The following is a 24,576-nucleotide window of genomic DNA, read 5'->3' on the forward strand; positions in this document are numbered from 1 at the left end:
AAGTATTGAAGCAATGAAGATAATGTGCTGTGGTAGAGGAAAAACCCTAGTCTGTCTTGTATTGCCTAGGAAAATACATGCTCACAATCCATTTTAAAAAGAATATGAGACTAGCAAAGTAGTTAAAAACATACAAATGTACAGTTTTTACAGTGATTCTGTCTAAAGACATCCCCTCTGTGCAGTGCTGTTTTATGGTTGGATCTCTTTACAAGGGCACTATTCTCTCAGCAAATCTGTCATGCAGAATCTGAAGGTCATTCTGAAATCTTATTGGGCAAAAACAGCTTATTCACAAACTCATTTCACTGAGGTGGACAATATGGTTGTTCTCCATGTCTGATGGAGTGCGAGTCTTTTCTTCCTTGCTTCGCAATGACTAGCAAGTAGTTAAATGTAAGGGACCAGAGCATTGCAGAAAAGCTAAAGCCTCCTGCTCATTGTCATTTGCTATAGAGTTGTTTCCAGAGGTTACCAGACTAGAGCCTTCTCTTGCAAAGTTTGTAGGGAAATGCCTTGCCTAAAGAATTAAACTGAATAGTTTGTAGAACAATCACTAGAAAAATACTGAAGCTGGAATTGCTAAAATTGCTTTGAAGGTTTCATGATGTTGCCAAATAGCTCAGAAGACTGGGAGGTGACACTGGGACATAAGACAGGTGCCCACCTGAGAAAACCCAAACAATACATAGCTCTGCAGCAATGTTTGTTACTGTGAAATGCTGAGCAATTCAGGCAGGACTCCTTACAGGTCCAAATGGGCTAGATGAATTCACAGAGAATTCACAGGTTCAGGCAACCTTCAGTTTAACATACACAAAACTGATTTTAGCATTTGCCTTAAATATCCACAGAATTAAATTGATTTTTGGTCCAACTCTGGGTAGCGAAGCACATAAGGATATTTAGGGTGTGCTTTATTATATACATAGGTCTGCTATGGGTTGCCATTCACAGAGCAAAGTGATAGTGAGGATATGGGGTCTCTTGACATATTCAAAACACAGATTGGGTACTGGCACTGTATTGATTTCGTCAAAATCACATGTATTTATTGATGTATACAAATGACTAAATTCAGCCACCTTTGACAGAAATTATTCTATTTGCATTTGCAATTACATTGATTTTGCATGTAAATTAGATACCTGCTTTGCACATACACTGATGGACCTATTTTTTGCTTATGATTGGCAGAGTGTAGGGACCTCCTTTCAGAAGCAGGTTAGTGTTAGAGGAGGAATAAGCCAAAAGTAAAATATCCTAAAAGCTTTTTATTTGGTTGCCTTCCAAGCCACAACAGCTGCAAAGGGTGATTAGCTTCATGTGGTGTCAGTTGCAATTTTATCCAGCTTTATTCTGTGTTTGTTTTCTCTTTCAGACATTTGTCCTTGCTGAGACTACAGCTGTGTGCGCCCCATGCAGACCCACCACCGCAGACATTTCCCCTGGAGGAAAAGAAGTCAGCTTCCCAGGAAGGGTAACCTCTGCCACCTTCACTGTGAACTCACTAAGCTTTGCCAGAAGAAGAATTAAATGCTGACATCCCTATGTCACCCAAGTCAGGTGAGAGCTCTCTGGAAATTTATTTAGTGGCCTGAAGAAACATGGCATGGCATGCACCATCACTGTCAGGGCAGGACAGGGGGACACTGTGGCACTTACCTATCTGCAGTCAAATGATTCAAGGACATAGGTGCTATTTGGCTCAAACCCTGAGCTGCATCCTAGGTAGTTGTACCACATGATAAGAGGATACTACCACAATGAAGGTGTTAGAGCAGTTCCCATTTTATTACAAGTACTGGCTGATTATCTAGGTTGGGTTTCTTACCCCACATTCATTCCTTTTTTCAGATCAACTTTCCTTTCTGTAGTTCTTGGAAAACTGTGATGTTTCATGGTTACAGTCCACAATTTCCCTTGAATGAATGAAGGAATGAATGAATGAATAAATAAATAAAGCTTATAGATAGATCCTTGATCAAGCTGTTTTGAAATCTTCAGAAGGGATGAGAGCATCAGTGCTGCACTGTCAGAGTGAAGCAGTTAAAGCAGCACTGGTCCCAGGATTCCATCAAGTTTCAAACATCACAGCAGTGCTAGCAGCGCCAAAGTCCCCTATATGTGCCTAAGAGCTCCTAAAGGAGTAAATCTATGACCTATGTACTCAGTCAGTGTTTGTTGTGATAACTCCAGTATGACTGGGTAAGGATATGGAAACAGTAGGTGAGTTGTGTCAAAATGAAAGTGTATTTGCAGAGTTATCCAATTTGCTCATAGTTTAATGGAAGTTGGAAAGTTTGATGTCAAAACAGTACCACAGTTGTACAGGAGCAAACTTGTTATCCAAACCTGTTTTTCTGTTTGGTTTTTTTTTTTTTTTTTCATTTGTTTGTTTTTCTGTTTTACTAGGGTAACTCTTTTTTTTTTTAATGTTGCTGTGCTTTTCACTTCAGTTCTCACTGACCAAAGTGATAAGCTGCTTTACAAAGTCGCATAATATCCTAATTTATTCTCCTATCCCAGTCTGTCTTTCAATGTCACACAAAAGTTTTTTTTCACCTCATCCTTTTCCTCTGACTACAAAGTTCTGTCACTATAGAACACAGAGCAGGACCTTACTCTCCACAGAATGCACTTATTTGAAACGGTGGCTATTTAACGAGACCTTCCTCACTGAACAAAAGTTTTGATTTCAACTTCTGGTTTAGTTCAGAGTTCTCCAGGTTTTTACAGTTCTTTCGTCAAGTGAACTCCTCAGCACAACCTCCGCTGCACTTACAGGTAAGTCCTCCTACTGCTCTATTAACATCTCATTAAACTGCACCCCAGTAGTGGCTTTCTCCTTACTGCTTTAAGGACAAACATTTGAAGAACAATAGCTTCTATTTGCATCTTAGGTAGGACCTGTTCAGAGCAAGCACTAGTAACTAGCCCAAGCTCAAGTGGTAGGAGAAAATTTGGTGGGCATGATTTTAAAGTTCACAGATGGTCTAAGACTGACTCAGAACCTGATGCTAATGATTACTTTACTGGAAATAATGCTACTGTATGGTTTTCAAGGACATCAGCAATATTTTTAATGGCTACACCAATATTAACTCATTTACTTCTACATTTCACTTCATTTACCCTTAGCTATTGGTGTGATAAATGTTTACTGGATTTCCTTTAAATGTCCTAATGTTTCAGGCCATTAATAAACAAAAAATGTTGCTAGCTTCTCCTGTCCTCTTATGACTGTCATGCAAACAAATGTGGGGAAAAGCATCAATCAAGAAGCACAGCAGTGGCAATGCCTGTGGCAATGAAAGCAAGGACTACCAGAGCCCTATAAGGACAAGTGTGCTCTACAGTTCAGTTACATCAAGCTGCCCGTACAATTCTAGTTTTGGTGTTTTCCACAAATTAATGTCTTTTTTTGTTATTCAATAACTTTTTTTTTCCTTTTTTTCTTTTTAAATTTTTCCATGGCATTTTTTATCCTTGTATGATATGTCCAATCAGGACAGGCTGAAAGAGCTTTCGTCTGTCTAATCTATAGACAGAAGAAACAACTGCTGCCGAGAGCTCAAGGCAGAAAAGAAAATTCTGATTATTTTTCAGCTTACCTAAAGGAATATTCATCTTCAGGAGGCACAACACATAGCGAGAAACTGGTGCCTTTAGCTTGTTAGCAAGCAGCCTGCCTGAAACCAAGACACTGCCCTATCTCTCATGCACATCTGCCTTTGCTGTTCTTGGCCTGCTTATATCAGAACTAATAGCTGCTGTGGAAAACCACAGATTTGGTGCCCAACGGGGGCCATAGGTTTAATTAGAGTTTGGGGAATTATTTTGCTTTTAGGTGCAGACTTTTCGGTGATGTTATAACAAAGTACGTGAAAACTAAAGAGAATTGTGAAATTGTTCAGTGATATCCAATGGCCTTACAAACTCACGCTAGCAATTTTGGTATTGTTGACAACACCAGCCTATGTCAGCTTGGCTTTGTTCTGGACTGGATTGAGCACAGGGCTTTCTGAGTTTCTGAAACACAGCAGTGCTTTCAGTAGCAGTTGCAAGTGTCCCACAAGATTGTCTTACTAAGTCAGACCTTCAACCCATGGAGACTGGTTCTGTTTGACTGTTAATTATAAGCAAAATGTTACAAAGAAATTAGATCTCTTGTGTAAAACTCTAAATCTTTGCATTTTGTTTGTGAATTTCCTATTCCTATGTTACTGAATGCCTATTAGGTATATGGTTTGAAAGATCATGGTGTGAAGCCCTAATCAAGTGATCCTCAGAACAATTAATCAACTTACATACAGGGAGATTTCTGTGAAAATCAGCTCCTAAGAAGTATTTCCTAACTCCTGTGTAATGGGACACTGCCCCTGCTGTAAAAGTTAACACAATTTACTTTCAAAGCTTTCTCTGCTGCTGCCTGCCTTCTAAGTAGTTCTGGCCTTGCTTCCAGCTCTCTCTATCTTGCATCTCTAATACTTAAGCTTTCCTAATTCTTTCCTCTGCTATTCTGGCCTTCCCTACATTACTCATCTGCATAGGAGAGAAGCTGTCCCAAAGCCTCAGGAATCATGAAGAATAGGCAGTATCTTAAAGTGCAGCTTTTACTAAGGAACCATCCTCATTGCACTGGGAGAGAGATTTCCTTTCTTACATTATTGCAAGCAAACGTGATTAAAAAACTGAAAGAATAGAAAAAACAAAAGCACTGAAATATGTTGAACATAAATTGTCAGAAGCCAGGTACTGTGTTACAGTGCCCCAAGAAAAATAGATTTTCTACAGTGCAGGATGGGTCAGTATTTATTTTCTTCTTCAGCTTGCTCTTTTCTAATAGCACCTAAATCCTTGTCACTTGTTCTTTTTCTTCAGCCCCTTCTAACTGCTGAAATTACTGAAAAATTAATACCAAAAAATGGTCTCCAATTCTGTCTCACATGATTTTCAAATGCTTCAGCTTTGATTCTTTCATTAACAATAGTTCATAATTATGGAGTTATTTCAGCCAAATACATTAGTGTGCATTAAATCCTCCAATCTCTTATAAGCCTTTAGGGGATGCCACAGACAATGTGTTTCACGGATGGGTAACTGAAGCAGTGGAAAAGGAAAGCAAGCTGTATTGCTGAGATTATAATGCCAGTATTTTAGGTTCCTACACTGTACTGTGACTTTCAGTCTTTTTCAGAGCATGAAGTAGATAAAGGGGGAAAAAGCCTTGCCTTTCCCACTGCTGGGGTAGTTTGTTTTTGCAGTACTGAAGACCACAATGGGGCGACAGGGAGAAAGAGAGGCATAGCAGAGACTGACTTAAACTGTTTCAGCACCAGAAAGCAGAAGAATGTTTCCATACTGCTTCATTCTGACGTGATTTGACAACCTCATTTCACCCTAATGTCACTGGAAATCACAGTCCAATTTGACTATGGCATAGTGTAAGATATAAAGAGACCTATGTATGTTTTGCATGTTTTGCTTCAGAATAGAACGGTTAACATTTATAGGCTTTGCCTAGGAAGGACTGCCTAAAGCACCAAAACTGCCTGCTATGTCCCCTCCCAATTAAAAGAAAAATGGATAGGTTTTACTATTCCTGTGTTCTTTTGCCTTTTCACTTGACTGAGCATTACTGGATGCTGTCTTTCTGTCAGTCACATTTCATCTTATCTTTTTGCCTCTAGCCATTTTGGTCTGCAATTGATTTTCTCACCACTTTAAGCAGAAACTGTGAGATCTGTATATCGGCACATTTCTCAGAGCTTTCTGCAGTAGTGGAAGCAGGCTGCATTCTACATGCAGCTGCTGAATATCTTTATTTTCCTTTTGAAGGCAACGGAAGTTACAGATACTCAGTAATTTCAGTGTATGCTGAGAATTTTGCATAATCAAATCCATTTTTCATGCTTCGAGCAATTATTTCCATGAATGTGCATGTATATATACATATAAATACATAAAAATGTGTGCAGGCTTATGTGTATCTGCATTTATACATACACATGTTTTCTGACTGGAAAATTTTGCTTTATAAGTAAGCTTCTCTCTTTGCCATGGGAAAGTAATAAAAGCCATTAGTCCTTTAAATAATAATAATAAAAAAAAACTTAAGAAAACTGCATTCCAACCATATTCTGTGAGTGTTTTTTTGTTTTCTTTTTAATAACTAAAATAATCTCTAATTTAATCTGTGATGTGAATAGAATAAGTAATTTCCATGTTGTCCTTCATGTGGATAGCTCAGAGTCATATCGCAGTCATTAGATTGCTCAGGTAAACCGTGCCTTAGACAAGGGACACTCTTTTGCTTCAGTTTCTACTGCAGTCCAATCTCTTCTCTAAAATAAGGGATGGCACTGTTATGGTTTCTCTTTGATAAGTTAAAAAAGCTGTGGTGCTTCAGTTGGCTTTTAAGCTAGAATCGGAAAGGCAGAAATAGACTTATTTTCCTTCTTAGATTGAATTAAATAGCCCGGGACACTGCACTTTTACAGTCAGAGTCAGATTGCATCCATGCCTATATGCAAATAAAGGGATCTGTTGACAAAGAACTCTTTGAAGAAGTGGACCTTGGATTGAGTGAAAACTTTTGGTTTACAGACACTTAAAAATCATGACTACTTGAACTAGAGAAAATAGGGAATAATTTTTTTTCTCTATTTGAATCTCACAAGAGTGTGTATAGCTCATATCTGTGCAGAGTACCAAACGTGACAGTGGCTCTACAAGGAAACAATAAGGCACACACACAGTCTCTGGGTCTGAGACTAGCAGGACTAGCAGCAACTCAGAGTAACACAGAGCATCTCACTTGTACACACATTTCAGGAGGGCATTCAAAGGAGTAGCTTTTATGCAAAGAGTACCCTTAGGTTGATGCCCCAAGCCCTGCTTCTTTGACTCTCAAATAAAGAGAAAAGATAGAAAAAAACAAGCAAGGAATATATCTTCCCATCATTACACAGTGCAAACTGGTCAAACACAAACAATCCTGAGAAAATAATTCACTAGAGGAATCTTTCTATTTCTCCAGTAATTTTCAGTGGTTTTTGCACTAGCTGACATAGAGTGTATCAAATGAGTAGTGGTTGTGCCTTCAGCTTTCTTGAGCTTTCATAATCTGTCTAATTTTTTCTGCCAGAAGCAGTTACACCCCATTCCAGCTCAGTGCTATTTTAGACCTTCTAGCTACAGCAATAATGGCAGAAAGAGAAGTTTGTGGCTAGACGAATATGTGTATATGTTTGAATCAGTATCTGGGCATGTATGTAAAACAGACACGGTGTGTGCATCGGTACACATGTGTGTATACACAGTTTTTTCAATTCCACGTACTGGTTGTGAATCTTGAAAATATCAGCAACAAAGCAGGCAAGAATCTTTGCTAGTCTATTGTGAAAAGAACAATTTGAGTAGCTTTCAGATGCCACTTCTGTTGCTTAAAAAGACTGTTTTTATGGTCTCCAGCACAAAATATTCTCTATATTGGGTAGTAGCTGATTTATCTGTGTACCACATTAGATAGCACTCATCCAGTTTAGAACGTTTTTCTATGTGTGTATTCTAGATTTATCATTATGGCATGCAACACTATCCTTCTAGTAGTATTCTTCAGACAATGAGTGAGGATTTCTGTGGGCATCTAGAGTGTGGGGGGGGAGGATCATTTTTGAATATTGACTGGGTACAGAGTCTTAGCATTGCCAAAGAGAAAATAGTCCTGCATGCAGGGAAGATTTGATGAACAAAATATATTTTGCTTTACTTGACTCAATGTCCCATTTTTCAGTTCCACATGTAACTGACTTCATTTATTTTATTTACAGTTAAATACCATGGAGTGGGGGGGTGATTATTACACTGCTACTAATGTGTAAACTTGCTCACCTTAATAACATCTTGCTATTTTGCATTCGTTTCAAACATCTTTTCCTAGTTAAGTAGCAATACAGTTTTCTTGGAGTCAGAATGTTCCCTGCAATTGATATTATTTCATGGTGGTCTTTTCTAGTTACAATTATTCTGCTTACAGAAATCTTAAACTATATGAATACTATGTGAATGAAGCTTTCTTTGTGAGGAGTAAATGGTCTTTTCAAGACAGGCTTTCAGAGAGCCTATTTTAGATATGAATTACAGTGGTATGAATTGCCTCCAGGACTCCAATGACCACAGACCAGGTTTTTGTAAGGGGATCCTGGGTACCTTATTTGAATGGAGATACCTACATTATCCTGCTCTGCTCTGCACTGTTCAGCCTCACCTCAAGCACCGTGTGCAGGTTTGGGTGTCACAACATAAGAAGAACATAAAGCTATTTGAGAGCATCCAGAGGAGAGCTATGAAGATGTTGAAGAATCTGGAAGACCAGACGTATAAGGATGGCTGAAGTCCCTTGTTTTGTTAACAAAGAGAAAACAAGGCTGAGCAGAGCTCCTCATGAGGGAAGCAGAGGGACAGTGCTGATCTCTGCCCTCTGGTGACAGTGACAGAGCTGTGTAAGGGGAGGGTCAAGTTGAGTGTTAGGAAAAGAATCTTCACCAGAGAGTGGTTGGACACTGAAACAGACTCCTCAGAGCAGGGGTCATGGCACAGAGTTGCTGGAGTTCAAGAAGTATGTGGACAGTGCTCTCAGACACGGGGTTTGAATTTTGGATGGTCCTGTATAGATCCTAGAGCTGGACTCGATGATCCTTGTAGGTCCCTTCTAACTCATTTGGTCAGATCAATTCCATTATTTGTCTCAATAGTTTTGAGAGATGAAGTAGTAACTAGAATTCCCTTTGCTACATATATGAAAGAGAAAAGAAATAGCTTTGGTGTGGATGAAGTCAAAACTTAGCTGCCATGACAGATACAAGATCAATTCTTTCTTTCTATGTGATTTCCATGATCCCCAGATGGCATGAAAACAAAAACAAACAAACAAAAACCACTAAAGAACAAATGAACTACAGATGCATGAATAACAGCCTGCCGTCTTTAGTATTTTGACTGATGAAATCTGCCTGTGCAATTGTCATGGCTGCTTCCAGGAAATGCACATCCTGCTCTCAGAGAACAAAGGTCACTCACTTAATTTGAAATCCTGCCTTCTCTAACTGTTTCATGACTTTGCTCAGAGCTTGAATGTGTTCATGGGAGCCTTTATAGAAGAAAATTGTACTGAAAAATGGAAACCATAAGAATGGCTGGTTCATGCCATGAAAAACAGCCTTGCCCCAGGCAGCATTGATTCTATTATCTCTGACCCCATCCAAAGTTCAGCGTATATTACAATATCTCTTAAAGTACCCTAGAGTTGCTAGAAGTTCAGTTAAAGTTCATCTTGTGGCAACTTATGGAACAATATATTATAAAATTAAAACAAACCAAAAACCCTTATCCCTTCACAGTTTACAGTCCTTAAGGAACAGTAGGATTTAACGTCAGTTTCAGACACAAATTTTTCAAGTATCTTTTTTCATTTTTACTGATTCTCCAACGGAACTTTTGTTGGAACTTTTTCCTCTATAGCCTCCTAAGAAAATACCATTTTTCACTGTCTGTCTCTAAGTAATTGTCAAGCCAGTTGTCAAGTCAGCAAATACAATGTTCCCATATTAGAAAGTTTTGTTTTGGAATTATATCATACCCTGTATCACACATTATATCATACATCCTCTCTCTGGTGACCAGTGATAGAACCCAAGAAAATGGCATGAAGCTGCAACTGGGGAGGCTCAGGCTGGATATCAGGAAAAGGTTCTTCACCAAGAATGGTGTCGTGCACTGGAACAGCCTCCCCAGGAAAGTGGTCATGGCACTGAGCTTGCTGGAGTTCAAGAAGTGTCTGAACAATGCTCTCAAACATATGATCTGATTTCTGGGTGGTCCTGTGCAGAGCCAAGAGTTGGACTTGATGATCCTTACAGGTCCCTTCCAACTTAGATTATTCTATAGTTCTATGATTAATGTGAAGTAACATTTAGATTTAAATCTGAGTTAAGTAACAGATCTACTTTTTTTTTTTCCTTCAGCCAGATAGAGAAAGAAAAAGAGACACTATTTCCTGAGGCCTTTAAGCCCCAGTCAACCCCAGGTGAAGCCTCCATGTACATCCTCTGCTTATGGGACCAGGAATGCCATTTAAACTCAGTGTAGTGTAGGGAGCTGCAATTTGTAGTAGTGCTGATCTCTGGTTTAGTCACACCCACTCTTATGCCAGCCATTAGACTGCTTGATCTCTACTTGTAAGCTCATGTGTTTAATTACTTTGAACTCACCTGATGACCTGATCTCTTGATTGAGCCTGGCTGCCATCTGTAAGTCTGCCTCCTTGAGTATTGTGGAGCTGGGCTTTGGGTGCTGAAGTTCTGTTGTGCTGGCTGTGATATTCACATGGGCTTCTGGCTCTTAGATACCGATTGGACTTTGCCATGCCCTGATGCTTTGAATGTCGCCTCTCTGTAACAGAGAAAAGAGAAAGGTAAGATTTATACATAAAACTTTCTAGTAGAGGCTTTTCTAAAATGAAAAATCTTTCTAGTATAACTGTATGGAAATAGGTTGTTTCAGTTAAGTGCATGTATAATTGAAAGCAACATAATTTGCACAATTTGTTTGTTTTTGTTCCATCTTTTTTGAGATTTTTCTGTGTTGCCTAACAGCAAAAGCCAGAAACTCCAGAAATTCTTCTGGGTAACGTTGTAGATGCTCATTATTGTATCCATGCTGGCTCACAAATGCTGAGAATTAGCCTCTGGTGATCCCACTCTATGTGCCTGTGTTGATAGGCTAGGTCTAAATAAGGAACCTCATATATAAACATGTGGACTTATTGCAAGGAGGAATTAAAAAAAAAACAAAAAACAAAAAATCCACGTTTCTCTCAGCAAAATCAAAGGCTTGATGGATATATTCGCCTGCATTCACCCTGTTAAAGCTTACTATCCTTCTGTGTTTGGTGAGTATGAAATCCCTGTGCTTGAAGGAAGGAAGGCAGCAGCTCTGCTTGAGGCAGCTCTTTAGCCTTTTTTTTAGTACAGGAGCGTGCAGGATGTTTGCTGGTATCCTTGATATTCCAGAAGCACTGTTAGCTAACATGTTCAGTATAAGTCTATTCAGTGTGCTAGCTGACCGTGTCTGTCTAGGTCTGTTTTGCTAAGTGGATGATGATCATCAGTTATTATGAAGGAGGCTACCTGGCAGGTAGGAAGAAATGAGTTTGAAGAAGGAGAAAGTCTCTTGGGAAAGATGAAATTCAATTTCAGTTGGAAGTCTATTAATGAATTCTCAAGTTCCTCCGTCCAGCCTCAAAGCTTTTCACATCTTTCAGCTTATTATGGATTTAATAAGGTGTTTTCTTTTCCACAAAGTTTGAACACCTATGATAGTTTTCTATTTTCCTACCCTTTATAATGCAAGACTTATGTCCAACTCCATGATATATTTTTGTATTGTAATATCCCAATCAGTTTTCCAGCATTCAATTTCACATAACTTATACAAAAGGAGATCAAAAGCGGAACTATTTGAAGTGTTTGATGTTTTTGTTGTTGTTGTGTTCTGGTTTGTTTTTCATTTCCACTGGAAAAGAAATGGAACAGGAGAAAGGGATAGAATTAATGGGGAGAAAAGCAGGGGATGACATGAAAAAGAATTACTGGGAAAGGTACTATACTAAATTTGAATCTATGCTGCTAAGTCTTACACAGCGATTTCAGAAGTTTTCTAGAAATCTCTTGAGTGAGATTTTTTGTTGTGTTTGATAGACGTGAGGTAGTGTGTATCAGTAGTTTGCAGGTATCTGTCTGTTCCTGGGATGTAGTTTGGAGCCACGACGTGATACAGAACAGCTATCCAGATTCTGTACTGACAGCAGGCAGCCTTCCAATGCAAAAAAAAAATGAGCTTTAAGTGGTGGTGATTAATTCATCAACCCAACAAACTGGAAAGCTGCTTCTCACAGAATGGCTCATTAACCTAGACTATATTCAGCTGCTAACACTAGTTAGTCACATATAATAATGACTGACACTAAAGGGAACACCAAACGGCACATTCACCACTTATTTGCTCCTTTAATACTTGTGCCTGAACCATCCATTGAGGCATGGAGGGCTATATAGGCTAGATTGGAGAGGATGCTCAGGAAGGTGTAGAAACAAAAGTTCAGGCTTTCATCTCTGTAAAGCAGAGAAACATCTGACATGCTATGAATAGTGCTATCAATTTGACTCTAGATGTGCATGTGATTTCCAGGAGATCAAATAAAAAACATGCTAACCAAGCACGTCTCTACCCCTAGAAAACAACTGTGTCTGAAAGACAGTTTCATCCAGAAACCTGTAAGACTCACTCATGGCATCTTTGTGCTTGTGTTATCTGTGGCCAGAAGAGTTAGTTGGCTGTGCTAAATAGTGATTATTCCAGTTGCTATCTATGACTGTGTTCTAGTAAACATATAAGCCATTGCTCAGGGCAGAATGCAAGTTCTTTTGCAATTACTTTTTTACCACTCCTGTTTGCAGCTGAGTTGACAGAAAGGTTGACAAGTGGTGCTTACCTTTAGTACATAATTTAAATGAAATGCACCTTAAAATATGTGTCTTGGAACACAAACTAGATTTATTTTCAATGCTAGAATTTCCAGAGACCTAACTGTTCTGGATAATTAATTTTCTTTATTTAAATCCAGAATAATGTACCTTTATCTTCCTTCCTTTTGGATAACAGAGGCTTCTGTATCTTGTGGGAGGCTTAACAATGTTCTTTTTCTTCTTTTTTTATTGCTGCTGGGAAAACCAGTTACAAGTATTTCTTTCTTCAACTGTACTGTCTTGGTGTGTGTGGAATTAGACACGTGAATCTCATTAATGCTAAAAGAAAACTTACACCATGGTGTCATTTCCCATCAAGGTGCAATTTGTTCTGTCCTTTTGAATCTCCCTGTCCATAAACACTCAGCATTCCAAAACCTAGCCTAGTAGCTTTCTAGCTATAGTTAAATTGAATTTGCAACTACATATGCTTGTAGTCAGCTGAACCTGCAGGCTTGCACACAGATTTCTGCTATCTTCTTTTAACATGAAATGCTGCTTACATTAGCAAAACCCCTGCTGTCATACTGCCAGTTATTCTTTCTGTACTGCGTATCCCCCCCTCCCTGACCCGCTTTTATCTCCTGTACTCTTTCTTTTGAAAAAAAGATACTTTTGCCCACAGCAGATATCATTTAAATGTGTAAGATACCAGAATCATTCACATATTCAGCTACGATTTAAAATAAATACAAACAGCTAGGTCATTTCCTGACTGTAAATAATTGCAATTAGTTCTAGATTGTGCTCCAGCTATCAGTACTTTTCCTCATTGCCTTTTAATGGAGTGCAGCAGGCTTTTCACAGGTAGACTCTTTGGATAATCTCTTGTGAGCAGTATTTATCTAAATTCAACTCCATCTCTCTAATTCACAGCCAGTGTTGCTAGTGGTTCAAGGGTATCGTTCTATTCTACAGATTATGCATCTGCTGGTTTCACAGACTGTGATTTTCTTGACAGTAATTTCAAGGCAGTATAAATTTTTAGTGAAATGATTCTCAAGATAAATCCGTGGAGGTTCTCAGATGTTGTTCTCCAAGATCTTTGGCCTTTGAGAAAATGGAAGTAGCAAAGGAACTTTCTGCACATCACACCTCGTCTTGAGAGTTATGGGAAAATAAGCTACAGGTTCACTTTGAAACTGATGGTAAACGGCTGATAAAATTTGAAAATTCCTATGTCAGTTATCAAAATACTTTGAGCAGGACTAAAAGGCAACTGGATAAACACAAACATCATCTGTGTCTAATTACTTATGGAATCAAGAAGAGTTTAAAAAAACACTGCACAGGAACAGCAAAGCTATTGGCAGGATGATGCTTTTCTGTCCCAGTTTGCTAAACAAAGAGACAGTTTCCTGACAACTTAAGTCACTGTGGGAATGCTATTGCTTGACAATGGTGAATGGAAAATGAAAACATCACTTTCACTCAGAATCTGTATTTTTGTTTGTTTGTATGAGAGTCTTAGTGCAGTTTCCATTTAGTAATGTCCCCTTCACCATGAAGGATTTTAGGGTATTTTTGGCAGGCTGTCTTACAACAGCGTTTTGTTCTCTGATATCTCCAGATGTATCTCTGCAAGCTTATTATAAAATGAGGAGAAGCAAACTGTGATTCAAGGAGTTTTTTTCCTCCTCTTTTCCTTCATCGCAGAGGATAATGCAAGATGCTATCCTGCACCACAGAACTCCCACATCCCAAATGTATTCCCTGATGAATACGATTTATGAACTGTACTATGTCCCAGCATACTGGGGTTCCAGCGTGACAGCCCTGGTTAGGTGACCTGGTGTGTGGTGGTTGGAAAACCAGCCATAGATTGTAGCAAGGTACGTTCAGGATTAAGAAGGATGGATGATCGCTGTGCAAAGATTTGGGAAGGAAATGTCATCAAGAAACATTCACAGGCAAAATACAAAGTAAATAAAAGGACTACTGAGCGATGCTGATGGCAGATGCTAGTTGAGCAGGATGCAAATTGCAATCAGTCCTTTACAAAAATAACTGGAACAGACTTTGTCTTCTATTTGGAGAATTATCTTTTTGCATGTTCTGCTATCATTTTTTTCCCTTCCAAGGATTTTTTTTTCTTCTTTATATTTTCTTACCAGTACTTTAGAATGTTCCATGTTGTCACATATCAATCAATCAGTAAGTTTATAAGAAATGCAAGAATGAATGCTTTTTCATCCTTACTATTTTTTCATCTGTATTCTTTACAGAGTGAAAGAACCAAACCCATTTTTCTTCACTGCCAAATTACAACCACTTAAGACATTGACCAAAGTTCAACAAGTACTGAACGTGAGGCCATGAAAAGGCATTTAAAACTAATTTTTCATTAATTTGAAAACAAAAAAAAAAAAGGTGGGGGGAGGGAATTCTTGTTGCTGACTTGCTAACTGTGGCTTATTTCTTTCTCCTGAAATACGAAGTCAGAGGATCTACAGTCTAACTAGATTCTGATTTCAACTAATTAAATGATAATGATCTAGAGTCGAAGCATTCTCCAAAGTCACATTTTCAGTAAACCTCTACATGTCCTAGGGTGGATGATTCTTCTTATTTTTTTTTAGAAGTGACTACTTTAGGGCTCTATAAATAAGAACACAAAGCAGGGTCCTTAAGCCACAACCCCACAGCATATCAGTTCTCAGGCAGCTGATGATCAGGCATCATCATCTAATCTGTACTTATTAAAGTTTTAGACAAGGTAGAGAACTTTCTCAACAGGCTATAGTACAAAGTAGGTTTGGGAAAGTGTCATGATGTGGCTGTTGCAAAAAGGGCCAACTTCAGGTCAGCAGTTGGGATAGCTAATAAAAGAACAGTAGGGGGAATTGAACCACTGATTTCTCCTGGAACAGATTCTACCTCTAGGCAGATGGTATTGGCTGGAATAGACGTACTAGCCTGTGCTTGAGCTCCTTGTCACCTCTAGGAGCAGTTCTGCTTAACTGTGACCTTACCACTTCTGGCACAGTAAAAGAACACATTTTAAACAGATTATCCATTTGTTGGTATTTTGTTCATTTTAAAACTACTTGCAAAATCTACTTAAAATTTAGTAAATCAACATTCCCTCTACTCCCAAAGTTAGAGGAATTGAATTCTGGAAAATTTATCTTGTTCTATTTTCTTTTAAATTTTTCAAGTAGAAGTTTTGGGTGGATTCTGTTTGTTAAGAGTGCTTAAAAAGCAAATAAAATGAGCTCCATAGGTCAAATAAAACTAGTGTGAACCCAAACCAAACCTTTACTGAGTAATGCAGGTATGTGGCCCTGAAATGCTCTGCAGAGTCTGTAAGCAGATAAGATTCCTCCATATCCATTGTGCTTCATATAGCACCATTTTGGAAGACAATTCTTTTTACTAAAAGCATTCATGATGAAAATGATCAGCAACACTAAGTAAGTGAAAGCAATTGTTTAGCATGGTGATGTTTTCTTCTTGCTCTCTTGTACTACTTTGCTTTGAAGTTGTACCAGAGGAGGTTTAGGTTAGCCATAAAGAAGAACTTTTTCTCTCAGAGAATGGTCAGGCACTGGAATGGCTGCACAGGGAGGTGATGGAATCACTGTCCCTGGCAGTGTTCAAGAGGAGTCTGGATGAGGAGCTACGAGATATGGTTTAGTGCTTGTGGTAGCTAGCAGTGGTAATGGGAGGACGGTTGGACTAGATGGTCTTGCAGGTCGCTTCCAACCTTGTGATTCTATGATTCTCTGAAAGTGAAGTTCCTCATTAGATGTTTCTGTGACTATCCATGCAGCTAAGAGAACAGATTACATTACTCTAAATAGGAACCATACTCTTAAGCTTCTCGGGCATTCTAAGAATGGCACTTCCTAAATGAACAAAAATGGAAGAAAACAAAAGAGTTTTGCATCATCTTATTATGCAATGAAACTTGAATATGAACAGCTGGTTATGAATTCACTACAAGTAATGACAGGTTGATGCTTATATTAGGATTTCTTTCTGATCTTAGTGTCTTCTGTAGCATCTCAGCCTTCAGCATATCAGGTAGGCAGCTGTGAGGATTACTATCTCCATGTTCTGTACAGCCAAGCTAGCAAAAAGTTAAGTGACTTGACTAGCAGATTGTAAAAGCTAGAAATAGGAGAAGGGACTCCAAAGATAACGTCCTGCAGACTTTATTTATGTAAGTAACTCTAACTGGTCTGGATCCTAATTTCATGCCTTACTGCCTCAATCACAAAAAAAGCCTTTCTCTGGCTCCAGAGAGAAAAGAGGAACTTAAAAAGAGAAGAGAGAAACATAAAGCCTGTCTCACAGAACTCATAACTTGCTTACTGAGCCTTCTGAGGGAAAGAGCTTTTAGGCTTGTTTTCCTAAGCAGCCATTTTGGGACTGCAGGTTGTACTGCACTCAGACAGCTGCTTCTGTCTTCAGCAGGGACTGTTTTATCTTTTGGCAGTTGCTTTTGCTGTGGTTGTGAACAATTTGCTTTCAAATCAAGTTTACAATGTGGAATTAAAATACAGTGTGTTCAGAATGTAGGACAGAATAGTAATTTAAAAGGCAAGAAAAGGTCTGGAAAGCCTGTAAGGGATATCAGAGAGCAGAAGTGGTTTCCATGACAACAAATCCTCCAAAATCTTTGCATTCATATTGATTCTAGTGATGGATGAGCCAATCTGGGGGCAGGGAATAAAATTAAGGAGAAAAAATGTTTAACCCTAATGAAGAACTCATTTTCTTTAAGGGAGAAAAAATTACAGAAGCCTTTCTTCCTAAAGTCCTTAAGTCACAACCCAGCTACAAGAGATTTAATGCAAAGCATGGCTATCCTGGCTTATTTCCCTGTAGTCTGGTTCAGCTTGCAAGGCATTTTGTTAATTGTGACCCCAGCTGAACTAGGAAGGAGGAAATGTCACTACAGAAAAAGGGTCTGAAACTGCCTGGATAAAATTATAGGGGATGACAGGTATGCACCTCCTCTGAGTGTGACAGATCACAGCACCGTGTGGCTCCTATGGCAGTGAGTAGTGGCACAGGAATGAGCTGTTTGTGCCATAGTGGAGTGGCTTTAAAATTTAAGCTGTGTTCTAATTCTATAGAATAGTTTCTGCCTTTTTCATCTGTATCTTAGCTATTTTTGAAGCTCATACTGGGCTGTGACACTCTTACCCCTTTGCGATTGTGAGCATCTATCTAGCTTTCATGGCTTTCTCTTGGACAGGCAGTCCAAAGTGCTTTAGGAGCAGACTCAGCTGCTTTAGCAGCTCTTATGTTCCTGAGTCATGTCATTGACAGTTAGCTCCTTGTACATTGCTATGTAACTCAGTGCTCTTGAAAATGTGTGCAGTGAAGATTTTTAAGAATTGTGCTGCTGTTGGTCATGGTTTTGTATATGAGAATGAAGCAAAGGAAAATCCACCATTGGGTCTCGAGCTTTCAATAAGAAACTTATATTTTGTACTCTATCATCTAATCTGGATATACTTCCAATACTGCATGCTTTGTGCAGCCTTTGATGAAACCCATGTTGCTTTGCGTCAATGAGCACTGATGTTCTATGGGCTAAAAGTACACTGTAGCTGTGTAGTAAATCTGTAAACAACTTCTAAAATAATTTTTCAATTATAATCATTTTAGTCTTCAACATTATATACTCCTAGTATGTCTCAAACACTGTTGCTTTTTAAAGAAATGGTCACATCTTTCTTAGATGTATTAAATGCTGTTGCAACAGGGCTGAAAATGTCACAGTAGTGAAGCTGTAGGGAAGACTACCGGCCTGTCATTTCCACCACATGCAGAAGAGGCAGGAAAAGGAGGTTTGTTGTGCCACAGTACTGAAAGCAAAAGCAGGAAAGCAGAAATTAGTGCTCCAATTACATGAGGCATTCAGTAAAAGCCCAGTGCATATCTTGTAAAAATTCATTTGCCATAACTTTCCTAAAATCAGTGCTCAGGTTGTGATCTTACTCTACCTGTTAATATTCTGTAACAAGGAAATGTGTAGACTAACAGAACTAACAATTGGCTGCTGTGTCAGCAAGAAAATATGAAGAGATAAACAGCAGTGCAGATGCACAAAGATTTAGGCTGCAAGAAAGAAGGTTTTCTGAATGGACCGTAAGATGTAAAATACTCACCAGGTTTCCAGACAGTGAGAGCAAGGGAGAAGCAATGGAGCTTTTGCCCAGAAGAGATTTGCTAAAGATTAGACTACCAGGAGTTGAGCATCTAGCAGCAGTAGGGATAGTTGAGAGGCTTTAGTTTTGGACAGAAGAGGGCCTGGAAGATCTGGTGACCCAGACATAAAAGCCTGTTCAGTTTCAAGGCAGTTAATTCAAAAATCCTATATTGAGATTTTCAATTTCTAGGCTGAATTAATTTCAAATCATAAACAGATAATGAGTTAATGTGATTGCTTCCAAATGATGCTGAAAAAATCAGGGGTCATGGAGGTCATTCAGTGTAGCCTTTGTCATTTTTGTTGTTGTGTGCTGAGAAGCCTGAAACTGCAGAAAGAACAACTTCAATAGAACAAGTTCAATAATGACTGTGGAGCAGTCTGTGGAAGTGCACAGTGGGGCTTCCCTGATCTCACTGTGACTACAAATGCACTCTAATTCACTCAAACTTGAGGTCCATTTTGGTTGGCTTCTAGTGGGAAAATGAGGGATGCTGTTAGCAAACAGCTCTTCAAGTTCTTACGTTCTTGCTCTTGCCCCTCAAGATACTTGGGTTCTGAGATTTAATCTGATTCTTGCCACATGTACATCTCTAGCTTGAGCTATGGAGTGACTTCAAGAGGAGCTGTCTTGTTCCTGTAAGTCACGATGAATCTCATGCCTTTTAATGTAATCAACAATAACAACTAAAAAGGTGTGACAAGGGTTATGGAAAATACGGTTTGGCTTCCAGCAGGAGCAAGCCTTATGGACTAGGACTTGGAACCTCTTGGAAAAAGAGACAACTGGGAAGGAGGTTGATACACAAAATCATAGACGGGTATGGAAATAAGCTGAGAATGAATGTGCATTTTCTTCATATAAGCAAGGGGCAACCACGGAGAATAGCAGGAGGCAGATTTAAAAGCTACCTTTTTGTTACTGTCTATAGTTAGACTTCAAAATGCCTTACTAGTGCAAGCAACAAGTCAAAAATTACAGATGGTTCTTAAACCAGGAGGTCTCCTCCTGTTCTTAGAGGGTGCTTATGACTGAACTGGGAATACAAGGCCTAGAGCCTAGTAGATGGCTCTACTTCCTTGGGATGGCTTGGCATCTCATGTGTCCTGGCTAGGTAGCAGCATCTTGGTCCTACTGAGCTAAATGCCAAACCTGTCCTTTTCCTTTGTCCCCCATCCTATTTCAGGCATAGCTGTTTTTGGTGTTTAAAAAAAAAAAAAAAAGCATTGTACCCTGTTTAGAATCAGTGGATGGAAACATTGCTGTTCTATGAAAGGCTTAACTTTCCATCTTCACTTATATATTTTGGAGGTCAGTTTGGCTTGCAGTGCCCTCACTAATGTATAAAAAAAGTTTCAGTTACATATATAAAGAAGTTAATCATTAAGTCTCCAATTTAAATTCGTATAAACACTATTCTGTGGTGGACTTGTGACTTATTTAACTTTTAAAAGTTCCTTCTGAGGCTGGCTGAAGGAGATGAACATAGCATTACATAATCAGCTAGTGTTAATCTACTCTTCATAGTACAGCAACAGCTAATCAGTGTTACTTAGATTTTAGTATAGAATGTGTTTTAAGTAGCTGTTTACAATATTCTTCTAGTTGAAAGTCTCTAGACATTCACTATGGCTTAACTGAGTTTCACATCACCTCCTGCTATAGTCATGGAAGCAGGTAGAGAGGACTTGCTGAATATCTCAGTGACAAGTAAGGTCCTGCTTGCACCATCTGGATCACTTTATTTTTGAGAAGAGAATAGCCCTTCTCTTCAAATAGAAAGAGATGAACAAGCCATTCAGGTCTAAGCAAAAAAGATTTCAGTGCTTGGACACCCAGGGTCTAAGTAAGTTGTACACAAGCTTTTTATCACTTTCTGCTTACAGAGATGTTTACCTTTATGGAACAATTTCTCAGAAAGTTTCTGATTAAAAGGGCCATAGAGCTCATCAGCTGTAACGTGACACAGTTTCCTTTAAGTCAGAGGATTTAACTAGGAGAGAATCTAAATCACAGTAGTTAGCACCGCTTTGATATTCACAAATTAGGTTCTTGAAATAGATATAAAAATCACAATTATCTCATGGGAATAAACAAGGGCTCTCAAAACTCAGCACGCGTTATGCAGTGTGTTAGAGTGCTTTCAAGAGTGCTGTTGAACATAGCAATGAACTGACTCAGAGTCATTCTTCATAGGAACTCTGGAAAAATTTATGGCAGAGGCTTGTCTCAGAGAGAGACAACTGGGAAAGGACATTTGGCAGGTTGTTTTGCAGCAGTAAATTAGCGGAGTTTACTCTAGCAATTGATAATTGTATTAATTCCTATCTGCAATAATTAATACTTGGTAAGACATCTTACATCTCAAAGCACTTTTTGTAACTGAGGAATTCCTCAGTTAATTCCTTGTGAGGAAGGTGAGCAGGTATGAAATCTCTGAGTCACAGAATCACAGAGTGTCAGGGATTGGAAGGGACCTCAAGAGATCATCTAGTCCAATCCTCCTGCTGGAACAGGAACGCTTAGACTAGGTCGCACAGGAATGCATGCTGGAGTTTTTGAATGTCTCCAGATGAGACCTCACAACCTTCTGGGCAGTCTGTTCCAGTGTTCCATTACCCTCACTGTGAAGAAGCTTTTACTCGTATTTATGTGGAACCTCCTATTCCAGCCTGCACCCACTGCCCCTTGTCCCTATCATTGGATGTCACTGAGAAGAGCCTGGCTCCATCCTGCTGATGCTCATCCTTTACATATTTATAAGCATTACTGAGGTCACCCCTCAGTCTCCTCTTCTCCAAACTAAAGAGACCCAGCTCCCTCGGGCTTTCCTTCTAAGGGAGATGCTCCACTCCCTTAAACATCTTTGTGGCTCTGCACTGGACTCTCTCAAGCAGTCCCCTGTCCTTGAACTGAGAGGCCCAGAACTTGATACAATATTCCAGATGTGGTCCTATTAATTGGTTTGTCCAAGCCTCTCCATTGATTGATGACAGATTGCTAGCAGAACTGAGAGCTGCTACTGATAATTAGCCTCACATGCAACACATAGCCATAATTCTTCATGCAATTATATTCCTCAGGTGTTTGGTTTCTATAATATGAAGTCTTCCATTAGTCCCCAAGTATACTGTCTCTATCACCCATCATTTCTTTACTAAGAAATTCTTCCACAGACAGAAACAGTATATTCCATTGTTTATTCATCTGCAAATCAGGCATATAATAGGAAACCTATAGACGAGTATTTGCCTCAATAGTCAATGTGGGAAAGATTTGGCCCCAGGGAATTCTCTGTCGTCATTAAAGACAATACAGCTGTGTTTTACACCAGCTGCTGTGTGGGAAACTACATCTGAGGGAGAGGAGTTAGGGAAATTGGGGGTGGTGGGAGGAGGAAAGATAAGCTAAGATAAAAAAAAATAAACAGAATAATTTGAGTCAGTCTTAACCTAGTAAAAAAAACAGACATCAGAACAGGAGTGGGGCATCATTCATTAGATCCGGTGTTAAGAAAGGGATTGTGTAAATGATTGCCTCTTTTTAGTGACAGTTGTGTAAGGCATTAGAAGTCTGGTGTCAGGCTCAGGTATATATTCTTTATCTTTCCTTTGTTTGTCTTTGAGTACAGTAAAAATACCACCATGAGTAAAGTCACAGAAACACTAAGGAGAGACTGGAAGCCACAGACACCTTCAAGAATTTCCAAGTATAATTAAAATATAGGCACAAAATACCAAAATGGAGGTACTTCTGTAACAAAAATCTGACTATCATTTGCATATCTATTAATGCTGGCTGATAATGTGATAATCATGGTAAAATGGGTTTTGAAATGCATCTTTAAAACTGGTTTAATATCTTAAAAAAAAAAAAAAAAAAAAAAGCCCCTGGAAATCTTGTGAGTTTGCAAGTTAATGTAGGTACAGTGTTCCAAATAGGCATGATGCTTAGCAAAGTAATTTAGATTTTCCTCTACAAAGCATGACAATAGAAAAAGTGCAGATATGTTCCACTGTGAATCTAAAATGTGAATACAATGTCAAGTCCAGACTAATACAAGTAAGTTAGGTATTAAATCACTTTTTTTTTTCCTAAGCTAAATGCTAGTGGGTATGGGATTTTTGCTAGTAGATAATAGTAAATGAATTTTGGCTTGCTATACTGTTTTTTGGGATTTGGGTTTTTTTTGTTTTGTTTTAATTAAAAAAACAAATGAGGGAAATCTGACTAAGCCAAGCACTAGTAAGATGCACCCTATGTACATATACATTCACACGTGTGTTTGCATTGAATATAACATAGCAGCATTTAAAATTAAAAACCAGGAGAAAAAAAAAAATAGGGGGAATAAGTCTGAACATTACTGTGTTACCCAACGAAAGTCATGGACAGGACTTTCAGATCGTGAAATATAGTTTTGATGTATAAGATAGTATTTAAATGATTGAAATCTACAGATATAGCAATCTGGGTATTAGTAATGATAGTGAGAAGTTGTCTGATTGAAATATTACATCAATGTATTTACAAATAATCTGCATTTCCTTTAAAGAAGTGGAATCTGTTGATTTTGCATGTTACCATTAGTATACCCCATAATAATTCAGCAGTTGTGTTGACTATGTATTTATGACTTCTGTGAAGCCATTTGAAGTAGAGCACGTATGTCAATATACATATTGATTAGATTACCTTGGAAGATAATGGATTTATTGGAAAAGTAACCAGGATTCTGTGTGTGTTATTATAAATTGTATCTAAATTGCTCACAGTAAAGGAAAAGGGAGTAGTAAGTCGTGAAATTTCAGGGAGAGCCGAAATCAGTATAAGATAACAGTATCAGTGCTGATAGCTTTCAGGAAATGGCTATTAAGCAGTGTACTGTGCAGGTTTCTGCAATAATACTGTCTAAAGCCCCCAGGCATTGAGCACCCTGTGAGAGTATGTAATTGCTACCTTCTGTGGTCCCTAAGGTTTTGGTATCAGTTGAGCAATCGCGTGTGCCTCAGCATATTGCCTGGGACTTGAAATTACATTAAAGACTCAGAAATGTGCAGCACTTCAAGTAAATCCACACCCAAACCCCAGAAGACTATTTGAGTGTAGAGACATTCCAGATGGGAATTTAAATGCTAAATTTCATGTCATAATATTTAGCAGGTTAGTTTATCCCTCATTTGTTTGCCATCTGTCATAATTTCAGAAAAAAATATTCGTACTCATCAGCCTAAAAAAAAAAAACACAAATTCCTACATCAAACCAAAGATGTTTGCTATAAGGTGCAATTTCATAATACTTACAAATGATAATGACACAATTAGGGAAAATCTTGCTTTGCAGTTGTTGCTTTTGTTATTCGTGACCTCTGTTTCAGCTTGATTTTCTTTGTTTTTTTTTTTTGTTGTTTTGGTTGGTTGGTTGGATTTTGTTTCTACACATGCAACTGATGAGATGTGAGAGTAAGCATGTCTGGCAGATATGTAGTGTGAACAGATCAGAACCAATAGACATAAAAATAGATCAAGATTTTCTTCACTGGAAAAAAAGTACTTTCAACCGAATTTATTGTTTAATTTCTGTCCGTGCCAATTTGAGTGTGAAATTCTGTACTTAAAGCCCTATTAGATCTGAAAAAAGGGCAGCTATTTAAGTATCACAAGGTAATAAAGTGCTCTTTGCTCACCTGCATCTCATTCTGGTGGAAAAAGATGATGACTTTTACCCTATAGAAAAAGAACAATGAAAGGAAGAAACAGGAAGAATGATATTTGTGCTTATAAGTGTTCCTCTACCAGAAAGAAAGAAATGTGTAAAC

The 24,576-nt window shown here is 38.6% G+C and overlaps 1 protein-coding gene and 1 long non-coding RNA gene across 2 annotated transcripts in view; one reads left to right on the forward strand and one right to left on the reverse strand.

Moving 5' to 3' along the window:
• The window catches only part of LOC149916408 (uncharacterized), a 113,417-nt gene that overhangs the window by 69,353 nt on the left and 19,488 nt on the right, over positions 1-24,576 (reverse strand). Inside the window, exon 2 of the long non-coding RNA XR_016470073.1 lies at positions 10,275-10,455. This is a non-coding gene — a long non-coding RNA (uncharacterized LOC149916408). The remainder of the gene's footprint in view (positions 1-10,274; positions 10,456-24,576) is intronic.
• Positions 1,438-24,576, forward strand: part of SLC6A1 (solute carrier family 6 member 1) — a 104,556-nt gene continuing 81,417 nt past the window's right edge. The window contains exon 1 of the mRNA XM_090148069.1: positions 1,438-1,566. The gene's annotated coding sequence lies outside the window, so the exon portion shown is untranslated. The remainder of the gene's footprint in view (positions 1,567-24,576) is intronic.

Source organism: Phasianus colchicus, chromosome 11 (assembly GCF_987193195.1).
Source record: "Phasianus colchicus chromosome 11, bPhaCol1.hap1.1, whole genome shotgun sequence".
In the NCBI taxonomy this organism is placed as follows: Eukaryota; Metazoa; Chordata; class Aves; order Galliformes; family Phasianidae; genus Phasianus; species Phasianus colchicus.